This window comes from Schistocerca nitens, chromosome 4, assembly GCF_023898315.1.
Source record: "Schistocerca nitens isolate TAMUIC-IGC-003100 chromosome 4, iqSchNite1.1, whole genome shotgun sequence".
Lineage (NCBI taxonomy): Eukaryota > Metazoa > Arthropoda > Insecta > Orthoptera > Acrididae > Schistocerca > Schistocerca nitens.
Genome location: NC_064617.1, coordinates 975,668,022 through 975,681,109, shown reverse-complemented (window position 1 = coordinate 975,681,109; position 13,088 = coordinate 975,668,022). Strand labels below are relative to the sequence as shown.

At 46.6% G+C, this 13,088-nt stretch overlaps 1 protein-coding gene across 1 annotated transcript in view; it reads left to right on the top strand.

Annotated features, from left to right (window-relative positions):
• Positions 1–13,088, top strand: part of LOC126253674 (mannose-binding protein C) — a 921,466-nt gene that overhangs the window by 606,927 nt on the left and 301,451 nt on the right. The window lies entirely within an intron of this gene.

Here is a 13,088-nt window from a genome sequence, read left to right as displayed (position 1 = left end):
ACCTCTTTCACTCCGGCAAAAACTGATACGGGACACACTGTGACCACACTGTCGGCCGATATTGTCGGGCGACCTCTGGCGACGCCGTCCGCTGTGCTGGTTGCTGGTGCCACTGCGAACACAGCCTCACTAACTGCAGGATCCACAGCTCGTAGCTTGCTGGTTTACGTCATTGCCTCTAGGTCGCTGGGTCCCGGATTCGATTTCCGGCCGGGTCGGCGACTGTCTTCACTCGGGGAATGGGTGTCTTTGTTGTCCCAATCATTTCCTCTCATCTTCATTGCAAAGACGAGCACGTCGCCGAAGTGGCGTCAAATACACTCCTGGAAATGGAAAAAAGAACACATTGACACCGGTGTGTCAGACCCACCATACTTGCTCCGGACACTGCGAGAGGGCTGTACAAGCAATGATCACACGCACGGCACAGCGGACACACCAGGAACCGCGGTGTTGGCCGTCGAATGGCGCTAGCTGCGCAGCATTTGTGCACCGCCGCCGTCAGTGTCAGCCAGTTTGCCGTGGCATACGGAGCTCCATCGCAGTCTTTAACACTGGTAGCATGCCGCGACAGCGTGGACGTGAACCGTATGTGCAGTTGACGGACTTTGAGCGAGGGCGTACAGTGGGCATGCGGGAGGCCGGGTGGACGTACCGCCGAATTGCTCAACACGTGCGGCGTGAGGTCTCCACAGTACATCGATGTTGTCGCCAGTGGTCGGCGGAAGGTGCACGTGCCCGTCGACCTGGGACCGGACCGCAGCGACGCACGGATGCACGCCAAGACCGTAGGATCCTACGCAGTGCCGTAGGGGACCGCACCGCCGCTTCCCAGCAAATTAGGGACACTGTTGCTCCTGGGGTATCGGCGAGGACCATTCGCAACCGTCTCCATGAAGCTGGGCTACGGTCCCGCACACCGTTAGGCCGTCTTCCGCTCACGCCCCAACATCGTGCAGCCCGCCTCCAGTGGTGTCGCGACAGGCGTGAATGGAGGGAGGGACGAATGGAGACGTGTCGTCTTGAGCGATGAGAGTCGCTTCTGCCTTGGTGCCAATGATGGTCGTATGCGTGTTTGGCGCCGTGCAGGTGAGCGCCACAATCAGGAATGCATACGACCGAGGCACACAGGGCCAACACCCGGCATCATGGTGTGGGGAGCGATCTCCTACACTGGCCGTACACCACTGGTGATCGTCGAGGGGACACTGAATAGTGCACGGTACATCCAAACCGTCATCGAACCCATCGTTCTACCATTCCTAGACCGGCAAGGGAACTTGCTGTTCCAACAGGACAATGCACGTCCGCATGTATCCCGTGCCACCCAACGTGCTCTAGAAGGTGTAAGTCAACTAGCCTGGCCAGCAAGATCTCCGGATCTGTCCCCCATTGAGCATGTTTGGGACTGGATGAAGCGTCGTCTCACGCGATCTGCACGTCCAGCACGAACGCTGGTCCAACTGAGGCGCCAGGTGGAAATGGCATGGCAAGCCGTTCCACAGGACTACATCCAGCATGTCTACGATCGTCTCCATGGGAGAATAGCAGCCTGCATTGCTGCGAAAGGTGGATATACACTGTACTAGTGCCGACATTGTGCATGCTCTGTTGCCTGTGTCTATGTGCCTGTGGTTCTGTCAGTGTGATCATGTGATGTATCTGACCCCAGGAATGTGTCAATAAAGTTTCCCCTTCCTGGGACAATGAATTCACGGTGTTCTTATTTCAATTTCCAGGAGTGTAGAAAGACTTGCACCGGACGCCCCAACAATTTCAGACCTTGTCTCCCGGCCAACACGATGATCTCATTTACTGAAGGGTGCGTCGGAAAAGCATAACACAGTGCCCAGAGCCTACAAATTCGACCAAACTTTACGAGACTTGTTTCGATGTTTCCTCTACTCAAGAAGCTTCTAATAGAACTATTGGGCCTCAGTTTTGACGTCATGTATGTCTGCGCAGTTTTTATATCTCGTGAACTTCATTCAGCAACTCCTTTTGATCGAAATTTAACACTTTCAGGAAGATCTTCTGCCACACGTTTCATACTCAAAACTGTGAAACGATTTCTCTGTTGCGCCATATAACTCGTGAGTGGTACATGAGGATTTGATACGAGAGATTACGGCGAGTGACAACGCACGTACACACACAGTCATTTGTTTCCTCGCACCGTACGCGAATGGAATAGCAGAGAAAGTTATTGATACGAGCATGCAGTATGCAATTTCTTGCAGAGTATGTAGGAGGGGCGTTCAATACATAATGCAACACATTTTGTTTTCTTGGCCAATTTCCCTTGAAAAAAATTCTGATTTTGTTGTAGGACGTCGTGAAATATTCCCGCTTCAGCTCCGATAGTTTCATGCAGTTCTGATAGGTGTGCGCGCCATGCGTAGCTTTCAAACTGGCCTTGTAACACGCCCGGGGGTACGAATGGGTGGAGGTACTTTAAACTGACTTCTCCTTTCGTAACCGTGCGCCCTGTCCACACCACGCACCTGATAATCCCGCGGCTGTCGTGCAGTTCTGCTCAACACTGGTGCTGGCTTGCCTGAAATTATCTATCAAAATATGCAAGCGGGTTTAGGGGGGCCACTCAACGTCAAGCACAACACTGTCCTACGTCTGGTATGATCAAATATATTGTGAGACGATTAAAGGAAATCACAGGTTGCACTGTTTACATTCTAATTCATCTAATTCAGAAATGTTTATCCCAATTAAGAATCTTGGTGATTATCTGCCCACAAAAAAATCACTAGGACGAGCGTACGCGTAACCGAACACGGCGCGGCCGATTGTTGATGATGCGAAAGCCGAATGATCGCACGAAAGTTCTTACGCTCGCCACGCATACACAGATTTCTTTGGTACCAGTCCTCCTTGTCACTAGTAATGATATAACACTGTTCGTAGAGTTAATTTTTCAGTTCTCAGTTCTCACTTGTACGAGCGTACGCGTAACCGTCGCGGCGCGGCTGATTGTTGATAATGCGCAAACGCGAGGATCGAACGCACGTTCTCACGCTCGCTACAAGACACTGGCACTTGACTGCACTCTTTTATGGTAACTTATTTGTACTGATTCACATCAGTTCATTCTGAGAGACCGAACACGGCGCGGATGATTGATACTGTACAGTACGACACGAAACGACAGGATACACAAATACGTTATTAGCAGCACTGCTCATTTTTAAATTACTTCTTGACGCACTTTCCTCTCAATCATTTACTTATTTTATCACTTTACTGTAACAGCACTTGTAGCAACACTTCAACTTCCATACTAACAATGCCTCTCACATGCAGAGCTACCCACAACACAACATAACAGTTCCGTGTCCCGCGCTCGACTCTCTAGACGCGGCTGCCCGCAAAGATACTCCACAACTAAACCAGCGATATGACAGTACACTTACAGCCTTTGCAGCGGAGGTACGTCCCAAGCAGTGACCTGTCATTGAGTTTCTTTTGGCGGAAAACCAGAGCATCGTAGATATTCATATGCGCTTACAGAATGTCAACGGAGACCTACCAGTGAACAAAAGCACGTTGAGTCGTTGGGCGAGGCGTCTGTAACCACCGCAACAAGGACGCGCGAACCTGTTTGATCTCTAGCGTGCCGGCCGGCTACACACAGCTGTGACTTCTGCAATGCTGGAACATGCGGACACTCTAATCTAAGGTGATCGATAGATCACAATCAACCACCTTGCTGCTCAACTGGACGTCTCTGTTGGTAGCACTGACACACTTGTTCACCAGCTGCGGTGCTCAAATGTTTGTGCCTGCTGGCTTTCTCGCCGCCTAACAGAAGACCACAAAGAGCAACGAAGGACCATCTGGGGCGAACTTCGTCACAGGTGGTGAAACATGGCTTCATACCCTCGAACTGGATACTACAGGGCAATCCATGGAGTGACGCCTCTAACAATACCGCCACTTGCAAAGTAGATTAGAAATCAGATTAATAATGTTGCTCACCCAGCATACGTTCGCTTTCTCAGGCAACAACAAAGTTATTGATTGTGGATGGTATTGTCAGAATGGAAATAATGAAGTCATTGTAAAAAAGTCATTAATTTTGACACTTATCTTGAATGGATTCCCACGTAGATTTCGTCCAAGTTGTTATGGCTCATCTTGTTGATTCTAGGGTGATTCCACTTTGACTGCTAGAAGGTCCAGATCTGTATTTTAGCAATATTTGAAGACCTAACAGATGCGTTTTTCAGGAAATTCTTAATGATCAAACAATCCCAGATCAGAACGATGGTATGGTAGAAATAATTTTTGACTCGGTGTTCACGATCCACATTTCTACTAAACTTCTTGTAAGTCACATATACACTCCTGGAAATGGAAAAAAGAACACATTGACACCGGTGTGTCAGACCCACCATACTTGCTCCGGACACTGCGAGAGGGCTGTACAAGCAATGATCACACGCACGGCACAGCGGACACACCAGGAACCGCGGTGTTGGCCGTCGAATGGCGCTAGCTGCGCAGCATTTGTGCACCGCCGCCGTCAGTGTCAGCCGGTTTGCCGTGGCATACGGAGCTCCATCGCAGTCTTTAACACTGGTAGCATGCCGCGACAGCGTTGACGTGAACCGTATGTGCAGTTGACGGACTTTGAGCGAGGGCGTATAGTGGCCATGCGGGAGGCCGGGTGGACGTACCGCCGAATTGCTCAACACGTGGGGCGTGAGGTCTCCACAGTACATCGATGTTGTCGCCAGTGGTCGGCGGAAGGTGCACGTGCCCGTCGACCTGGGACCGGACCGCAGCGACGCACGGATGCACGCCAAGACCGTAGGATCCTACGCAGTGCCGTAGGGGACCGCACCGCCACTTCCCAGCAAATTAGGGACACTGTTGCTCCTGGGGTATCGGCGAGGACCATTCGCAACCGTCTCCATGAAGCTGGGGTACGGTCCCGCACACCGTTAGGCCGTCTTCCGCTCACGCCCCAACATCGTGCAGCCCGCCTCCAGTGGTGTCGCGACAGGCGTGAATGGAGGGACGAACGGAGACGTGTCGTCTTCAGCGATGAGAGTCGCTTCTGCCTTGGTGCCAATGATGGTCGTATGCGCGTTTGGCGCCGTGCAGGTGAGCGCCACAATCAGGACTGCATACGACCGAGGCACACAGGGCCAACACCCGGCATCATGGTGTGGGGAGCGATCTCCTACACTGGCCGTACACCACTGGTGATCGTCGAGGGGACACTGAATAGTGCACGGTACATCCAAACCGTCATCGAACCCATCGTTCTACCATTCCTAGACCGACAAGGGAACTTGCTGTTCCAACAGGACAATGCACGTCCGCATGTATCCCGTGCCACCCAACGTGCTCCAGAAAGTGTAAGTCAACTACCCTGGCCAGCAAGATCTCCGGATCTGTCCCCCGTTGAGCATGTTTGGGACTGGATGAAGCGTCGTCTCACGCGGTCTGCACGTCCAGCACGAACGCTGGCCAACTGAGGCGCCAGGTGGAAATGGCATGGCAAGCCGTTCCACAGGACTACATCCAGCATCTCTACGATCGTCTCCATGGGAGAATAGCAGCCTGCATTGCTGCGAAAGGTGGATATACACTGTACTAGTGCCGACATTGTGCATGCTCTGTTGCCTGTGTCTATGTGCCTGTGGTTCTGTCAGTGTGATCATGTGATGTATCTGACCCCAGGAATGTGTCAATAAAGTTTCCCCTTCCTGGGACAATGAATTCACGGTGTTCTTATTTCAATTTCCAGGAGTGTAATTCTTCTCAATTGTCACATCATCAAGAAAACAGTTTTGTATCAATCTTCATATATTTAATTTCCACTTTAACCAAACACAAGACTTGACTGTTCTTTTACAAAGCGAAATAACAACTTAACTTCCGCAAAGTGAAACGTAGACTGCTCTGTGCGCATTCGCGCCAAAAAGGTTACAAGTAAGTCAAAGATTATGACAGTCTCACAGAAATGAAAACACACAAGAACCATATTACCGTAATATATCGATACATCGGAGTACCTAAACATTAATAAAACCAAATGTGAATATTGTCACAAAAATATGTCTGTTACCTCGCAGAAAAGTAGTACGATATTACTGGTATCGAGAACTGGGTTTCGACTGCCGTAATGGTCACGTAAATAAAGAACCATTACAAGCTACACCACCTCACATCCAAAGGTTGGTAAAGCCAAGGCGACGGTCTTCTGGGACTCTGAAGGTCTTATTCTGTTCGATGTCCTCCCTCGTGGTGCAACGATCAACTCGGAACTGTATGCTGCTACCCTCAGGAAACGGAAGAAACGACTTCAGCGTGTTCATCGTCACAAAATTTCTAACGAACTTCTCCTCCTCCATGATGCGCGAGACCTCAGACAAGTCTGCGCACCCGAGAGCAGGCCACGAAACTTCACTGGACTGTTCTCCCTCTTCCACCCTGCAACCTGGATCTCGTATCTTCCGACTTCCGTATGTTCGGCCCAATGAAGGATGCACTCCGCGGGTAGCACTACGTGGGTGACGAGGAGTTTATTGATGCAGCAAGTCGTTGGCTCGAACGTCGACCACCGCACTGGAGTGGTGTACATGTTCTCCTACTAAGGCGGCGTAAGACCGTCGCACTGAACGGAGATTAGGTTGAAAAGTAGCGTTTTGTAGCCAAAAGAATGGTGTATTGGAACCTGAATAAAACGAACTTGCTTTCAGAAGAAAGGTGTTGACAGATGTGAAAATCACCGAACTACCAGTTTAATAAGTCACGGCTGCAAAATACTAACACGAATTCTTTACAGATGAATGGAAACACTGGTAAAAGCCAGTCTCGGGGGAGATCAGTTTGGATTCCGTAGAAATGTTGGAACACGTGAGGCAATACTGACCCTACGACTTATCTTAGAAAATAGACTAAGGAAAGACAAAACTAAGTTTCTAGCATTTGTAGACTTACAGAAACCTTTTGAAAATGTTGACTGGAATACACTCTTTCAAATTCTGAAGGTGGCAGGGGTAAAATACAGGGAGCGGAAGGCCATTTACAATTTGCACAGAAACCAGATGGCAGTTATAAGAGTCGAGGGGCATGAAAGGGAAGCAGTGGTTGGGAAGGGAATGAGACAGGGTTGTAGCCTATCCCCGATGTTATTCAATCTGTATATTGAGCAAGCAGTAAACGAAACAAAAGAAAAATTCTGAGTAGGTATTAAAATCCACGGAGAAGAAATAAAAACTTTGAGGTTCGCCGATAACATTATAATTCTGTCAGGGACAGCAAAGGATTTGTAAGAGCAGTTGAACGGAGTGGTCAGTGTCTTGAAAGGAGGATATAAGACGAACATTAACAAAAGCAAAACGAGGATAATGGAATGTAGTCGAATTAAGTCGGGCGATGCTGACAGAATTAAGTTAGAAAATGAGACGCTTAAAGTAGTAAAGGAGTTTTGCTATTTGGGGAGAAAAATAACTGATGATGGTCGAAGTAGAGAGGATATAAAATGTAGACTGGCAATGGCAAGTAAAGTGTTTCTGAAGAAGAGAAATTTGTTAACATCGAGTATACATTTAAGTGTCAGGAAGTCCTTTCTGAAAGTATTTGTATGGAGTGTAGCCATGTATGGAAGTGAAACGTGGACGATAAATAGTTTGGAGAAGAAGAGAATAGAAGCTTTCGAAATGTGATGCTACAGAAGAATGCTGAAGATTAGATGGGTAGATCACAGAACTAATGAGGAGGTACTGAATAGAATTGGGGAGAAGAAAAATTTGAATTGGGGAGAAGAAAAATTTGAGGCACAACTTGACCAGAAGAAGGGATCGGTTGGTAGGACATGTTCTGAGGCATCGAGGGATCACCAATTTAGTACTGGAGGGCAGCGTGGAGGGTAAAAATCGTTGAGGGAGACCAAGAGATGAATACACTAAGCAGATTCAGAAGGATGTAGGTTGCAGTAGGTACTGGGAGATGGAAAAGCTTGCACAGGGTAGAGTAGCATGGAGAGCTGCATCAAACCAGTCTCTGTACTGAAGACCACAACGACCACAACAACAAAAACATTACTTATTGAACGACTCTCGCATACAGATATAGAATACCAAACTGTTTCATGAATTAACAGTGTAGGAAAAGACTGATTGCCACTTACCGTAAGGATGACATGTCAAGGTGCAGACAGGCAGAATTAAAAGACACTGACATACAGGATTGGACCACAGCCTTCGTCAGTGACAGAGAGAGACTCAAACACACCATTCACACAGTGTGTGTGTGTGTGTGTGTGTGTGTGTGCGTGTGTGTGTGTCTTTTACTGACGAAGGCTGTGGTCCAATCCTGTATGTCAGTGTCTTTTAATTCTGCCTGTCTGCACCTTGACATGTCATCCTTACGGTAAGTTGCAATCTGTCTTTTGCTACACTGTTAATATTCCTATCTGGAGTTTCCATTACTTGCTGTTTCATGAATTATTTAGCCAAACTGGAAACTTCAGCAGTCTAAGATACGTCGTGACCAACTACTATTCTGAGCGATAATGTTGCCGTAAGAATTCGCTGTTAAGTTTCTGTGGTAAACGGTACACCGACATTTTCTGCGGAACGGTGTGATCGTCTGATGGGAGAAATCAGTCTGCGCTACCGCTACACAATCTCGTTTGCCAGCTTAGCGTGCGCGGCACCGACGTAAACAATCGATTAACGTCTTCTGGCGAGTGAACTTGGCATTGCCAGAGCTGGCAAAAAAGAAATACAGAAAAAATTCTGCTACGTCAAGGCCGCCGAGGGACAAGCTGCGCCGTTAATCGGGCGGGCGTGTGATTGTTGTCCGTTTGCTTAGCCGCTACCTGGTGTGTGGTTCATTTAAAAGTAAGTTATTCGTTGCTAAGGATAACTGAAGTCTGCCGCGATATGCACTTCAGTGAAGTCTCCGTCTCACGCATCAAAATATTTTTTTCAGGCTGTTGCCAAAGTCAAGAATTACGGTTTTCGATGGTCGGTAGGCAGACACTCACACGGTGCACAGCTCCAAGTAGTCGTCAGATGATGGAATTAAGGTGCATACCTTCCAACTTACAGACGACAAGCAGTTTTATGAGAAATTAATGAGTTCCCGGAGATGACATAAACTGGAATTTTCTTTTAGTTCCTGTGTAAGTTGTACTTCTACCAGTAGCATTCACTTCCACATAAACATTTTAATCGCCACAACAAATGTAGACTGAAGCCTTAAATCTTTCTTTAGCTACCGTGTGCTGTTATGACCCACTTTTAAAACAGGTAGTTTTCAAGGTCGTCACAGCCTCCATTCTACATGTTTATTTTTATTTGTTATTTTATTTCGTGTATTTAAACGCCAAGTGCTGAGTTTAGCCGCTTGTTTTGAGATCAACATCCAAACGACTCCGTAATCGCACTTTGTAGCACATTAACAATGACTATGCAGCAGCAAAGGCAATCTCAAAAAGAAAAAAAAGGTTGGCTTTAAAATTAGACTCCGGGACGGTATTGACACTTTGTATTTATATGTAATATTAGTTCTTCAGATCGCCCGAACACCTCGGTGTCCCGAATAAGTACGAAGGCGGATCACGAAAAGTCAGTAATGAACATATAGCAGCGGAATTAGCACAGATCATATTTTGAAATCTACACAACGGCGTCGTTCAACATAGTGAACACGCATCTGTACACATTTGTATCGTTGAACCCAAGCATCAAAACCAGAGCAGAAAAATTCACAATTTAAGTTAGTATAGCGTGGTTACATACATTTCACTCTTAATAACGCGACTACCTCCTCGAATCATTTCATCAGCACGCCCTCGATTGGCATGCGTGGTTTACATGCAAGCTCCCCGTGTCCGTTAGCGAGCTTCTTCACCCAACGCCGTACATTGCTGGTGTCCGTTACAGTGTTCCCCATATGAGGTTAAAATAGCTTTAAAATCATGGATCAAGAAGCAAAGCCTGAAAATTTCCAAACTGCTTTTGCTGCCTGGGTTAAACGATGGCGCGAATGTGTACAAATGTTTCGTGCCTACGTTGAACTATAGTATTGTGTAGAGGGCAGTTCAAGCTATGATCTGTATTAATTCCTCTTATTAAAGTTTCTATGGCTCAGGAAGCATTACGTCTTGATCCACCATCGTATAATTTTAATCTTTTTGATGTGTTGATTTGTAGGTTAGTTAACTGTTAAATTATATCTGGTGAGTGTTCATACAAATTCCTTCTTCAAATAATTGATTCTTAAATCATGCAAAATGGCATTTAGGATCTATCGTCAGATGCTTTGGTTGCTGAAGGATGTACACTTGCAGATGATGCACAGGCTCTGCAGTGTCATTTTATATGACTTCAGATATATTTGTTTGTCCCTGAAGGCGGCGTCTATACTAAATCCCCTCAAATTTACTACTGCCACAAATGCACTACTGGCCATTACAATTGCCATACCAAGAAGAAATGCAGATGATAAACGGGTATTCATTGGACAAATATATTGTACTAGAACTGACATGTGATTACATTTTCATGCAATTTGGGCGCATAGATCCTGAGAAACGCCGTTTGTGTTGTGGTGTTAACGGCAGCCCACGCTTGGGACGCTTAATTCCCTTATCTGGCTGCTGCTGATCTCCAACCAATGGTGCGCAATGACAATGGAATGTTGTTGGGAGTCCATTACTTTAAATGTGATCAGGTTGCAGTGTGTTTGTTGCAAAATACGTCTAACCTCCCTTCTGGTTGTCAGACACGATCGATCGAAACCTTGACGACGTGTATTCCTGGCCTCACCTCCTCCAGCTATCCCGCGTCGGGCCACTGTCACATCCAGGTCCCTCACAAATAAACTGAGTGATTCGAAAAGCCGGCCAAATGCAAACCCGATGATGAGGCCCCCTTAAAAGTCTGTAAAGTGCTTACAGCGATGTCTCATGCAAGTACGCGGCATCTCGGAGTCCTTCACAGGGATAAGTGAAAATCAGATGCTGTTAACGCTCCTTACATACCCTATCGGACCTGGTAATAACACTATACACCAACAACGCTACTGAACTCATGTGGCCGTTCCGCCTGTCACAGAGAATGCCAACTCTAATCATTTCAGTACCCGCCGGTGGTGTGTACGTGTAGGAAGTTACAGTGACGTTCGATCGTCTCTGCTACGGGTTGCTTTATTTTTTCTGTCAGTGGATGTATATCACAGGAGGATGCGTCCGGAAAGCCTTTCACCGGGAGAGGTGGCGCAGTGCTCAGCCCTCTGGAGTCGCATTCGGCAGCATGACAGTTCAAGTCTCTGTCCGAGCATCCAGATCTATCTTTACTCTGATTCCAGTAAATCGCTTAAGGCTTTACGAACTGCTCATTCTGCATGAAAACTTCCCTTACAGTCCATGCCTACGACACGAACAACATCTGTAATGTTTCAAAGAAAAGTACTACTGGTATTGATGTATCATTGCACTTCCATTGTTTGAGATAGGTTTCCGATACTACCTAAAATATCCGTCAAAGCATTCCACAGAACAGTTCGAGACTTGCGTAACTACAGTAGCCCTATGGCCAGCTGTACCGTTTCCTTCTCTGGGAACTTCCGTCAAATCTCACCAGTAATCGCAACAGGTATTTTGTGGTAAGGTGTTATGTGACCAAACTGATGAGGTCATCGGTCCCTAAGATTACACACTACTTAATCTAACTTAAACTAACTTACGGTAAGGACGACACACACATCCATGCCCCCTCCGACGGGGAGGGGGTGGGAGGGGGGGGGGGCGGAGCCGCGCCCATGACCGCGCGGTAATCGCAAAAGGACAACAGACGAAGTCAATGCATCTGCAATTGCCAATTAGCAGGCCCCCGGAGTGGACAACATTCCATTGGAACTACTGACGGCCTTGGGAGAGCCAGTCCTGACAAAACTCTACCATCTGGTGAGCAAGATGTATGAAACAGGCGAAATACCCTCAGACTTCAAGAAGAATATAATAATTCCAATCCCAAAGAAAGCAGGTGTCGACGGATGTGAAAATTACCCAACTATCAGTTTAATAAGTCACAGCTGCAAAATACTAACACGAATTCTTTACAGACGAATGGAAAAACTAGTAGAAGCCAACCTCGGGGAAGATCAGTTTGGATTTCGTAGAAACACTGGAACACGTGAGGCAATACTGACCTTACGACTTATCTTAGAAGAAAGATTAAGGAAAGGCAAACCTACGTTTCTAGCATTTGTAGACTTAGAGAAAGCTTTTGACAATGTTGGCTGGCATACTCTCTTCCAAATTCTAAAGGTGGCAGGGGTAAAATACAGGGAGCGAAAGCCTATTTACAATTTGTACAGAAACCAGATGGCAGTTATAAGAGTCGAGGGACATGAAAGGGAAGCAATGGTTGGGAATGGAGTAAGACAGGGTTGTAGCCTCTCCCCGATGTTGTTCAATCTGTATATTGAGCAAGCAGTGAAGGAAACAACAGAAAAATTCATAGTAGGTATTAATATCCAAGGAGAAGAAATAAAAACTTTGAGGTTCGCCGATGACATTGTAATTCTGTCACAGACAGCAAAGGACTTGGAAGAGCAGTTGAATGGAATGTACGGTGTCTTGAAAGGAGGATATAAGATGAACATCAACAAAAGCAAAACAAGGATAATGGAATGTAGTCGAATTAAGTCGGGTGATGCTGAGGGAATTAGATTAGGAAATGAGACACTTAAAGTAGTAAAGGAGTTTTGCTATTTGGGGAGCAAAATAACTGATGAGTGTCGAAGTAGAGAGGATATAAAATGTAGACTGGCAATCGCAAGGAAAGCGTTTCTGAAGAAGAGAAATTTGTTAACATCGAGTATAGATTTAAGTGTCAGGAAGTCATTTCTGAAAGTATTTGTATGGAGTGTAGCCATGTATGGAAGTGAAACATGGACGGTAAATAGTTTGGACAAGAAGAGAATAGAAGCTTTCGAAATGTGGTGCTACAGAAGAATGTTGAAGATTAGATGGGTAGATAACTTAACTAATGAGGAAGTATTGAATAGGATTGGGGAGAAGTTTGTGGCACAACTTGACCAGA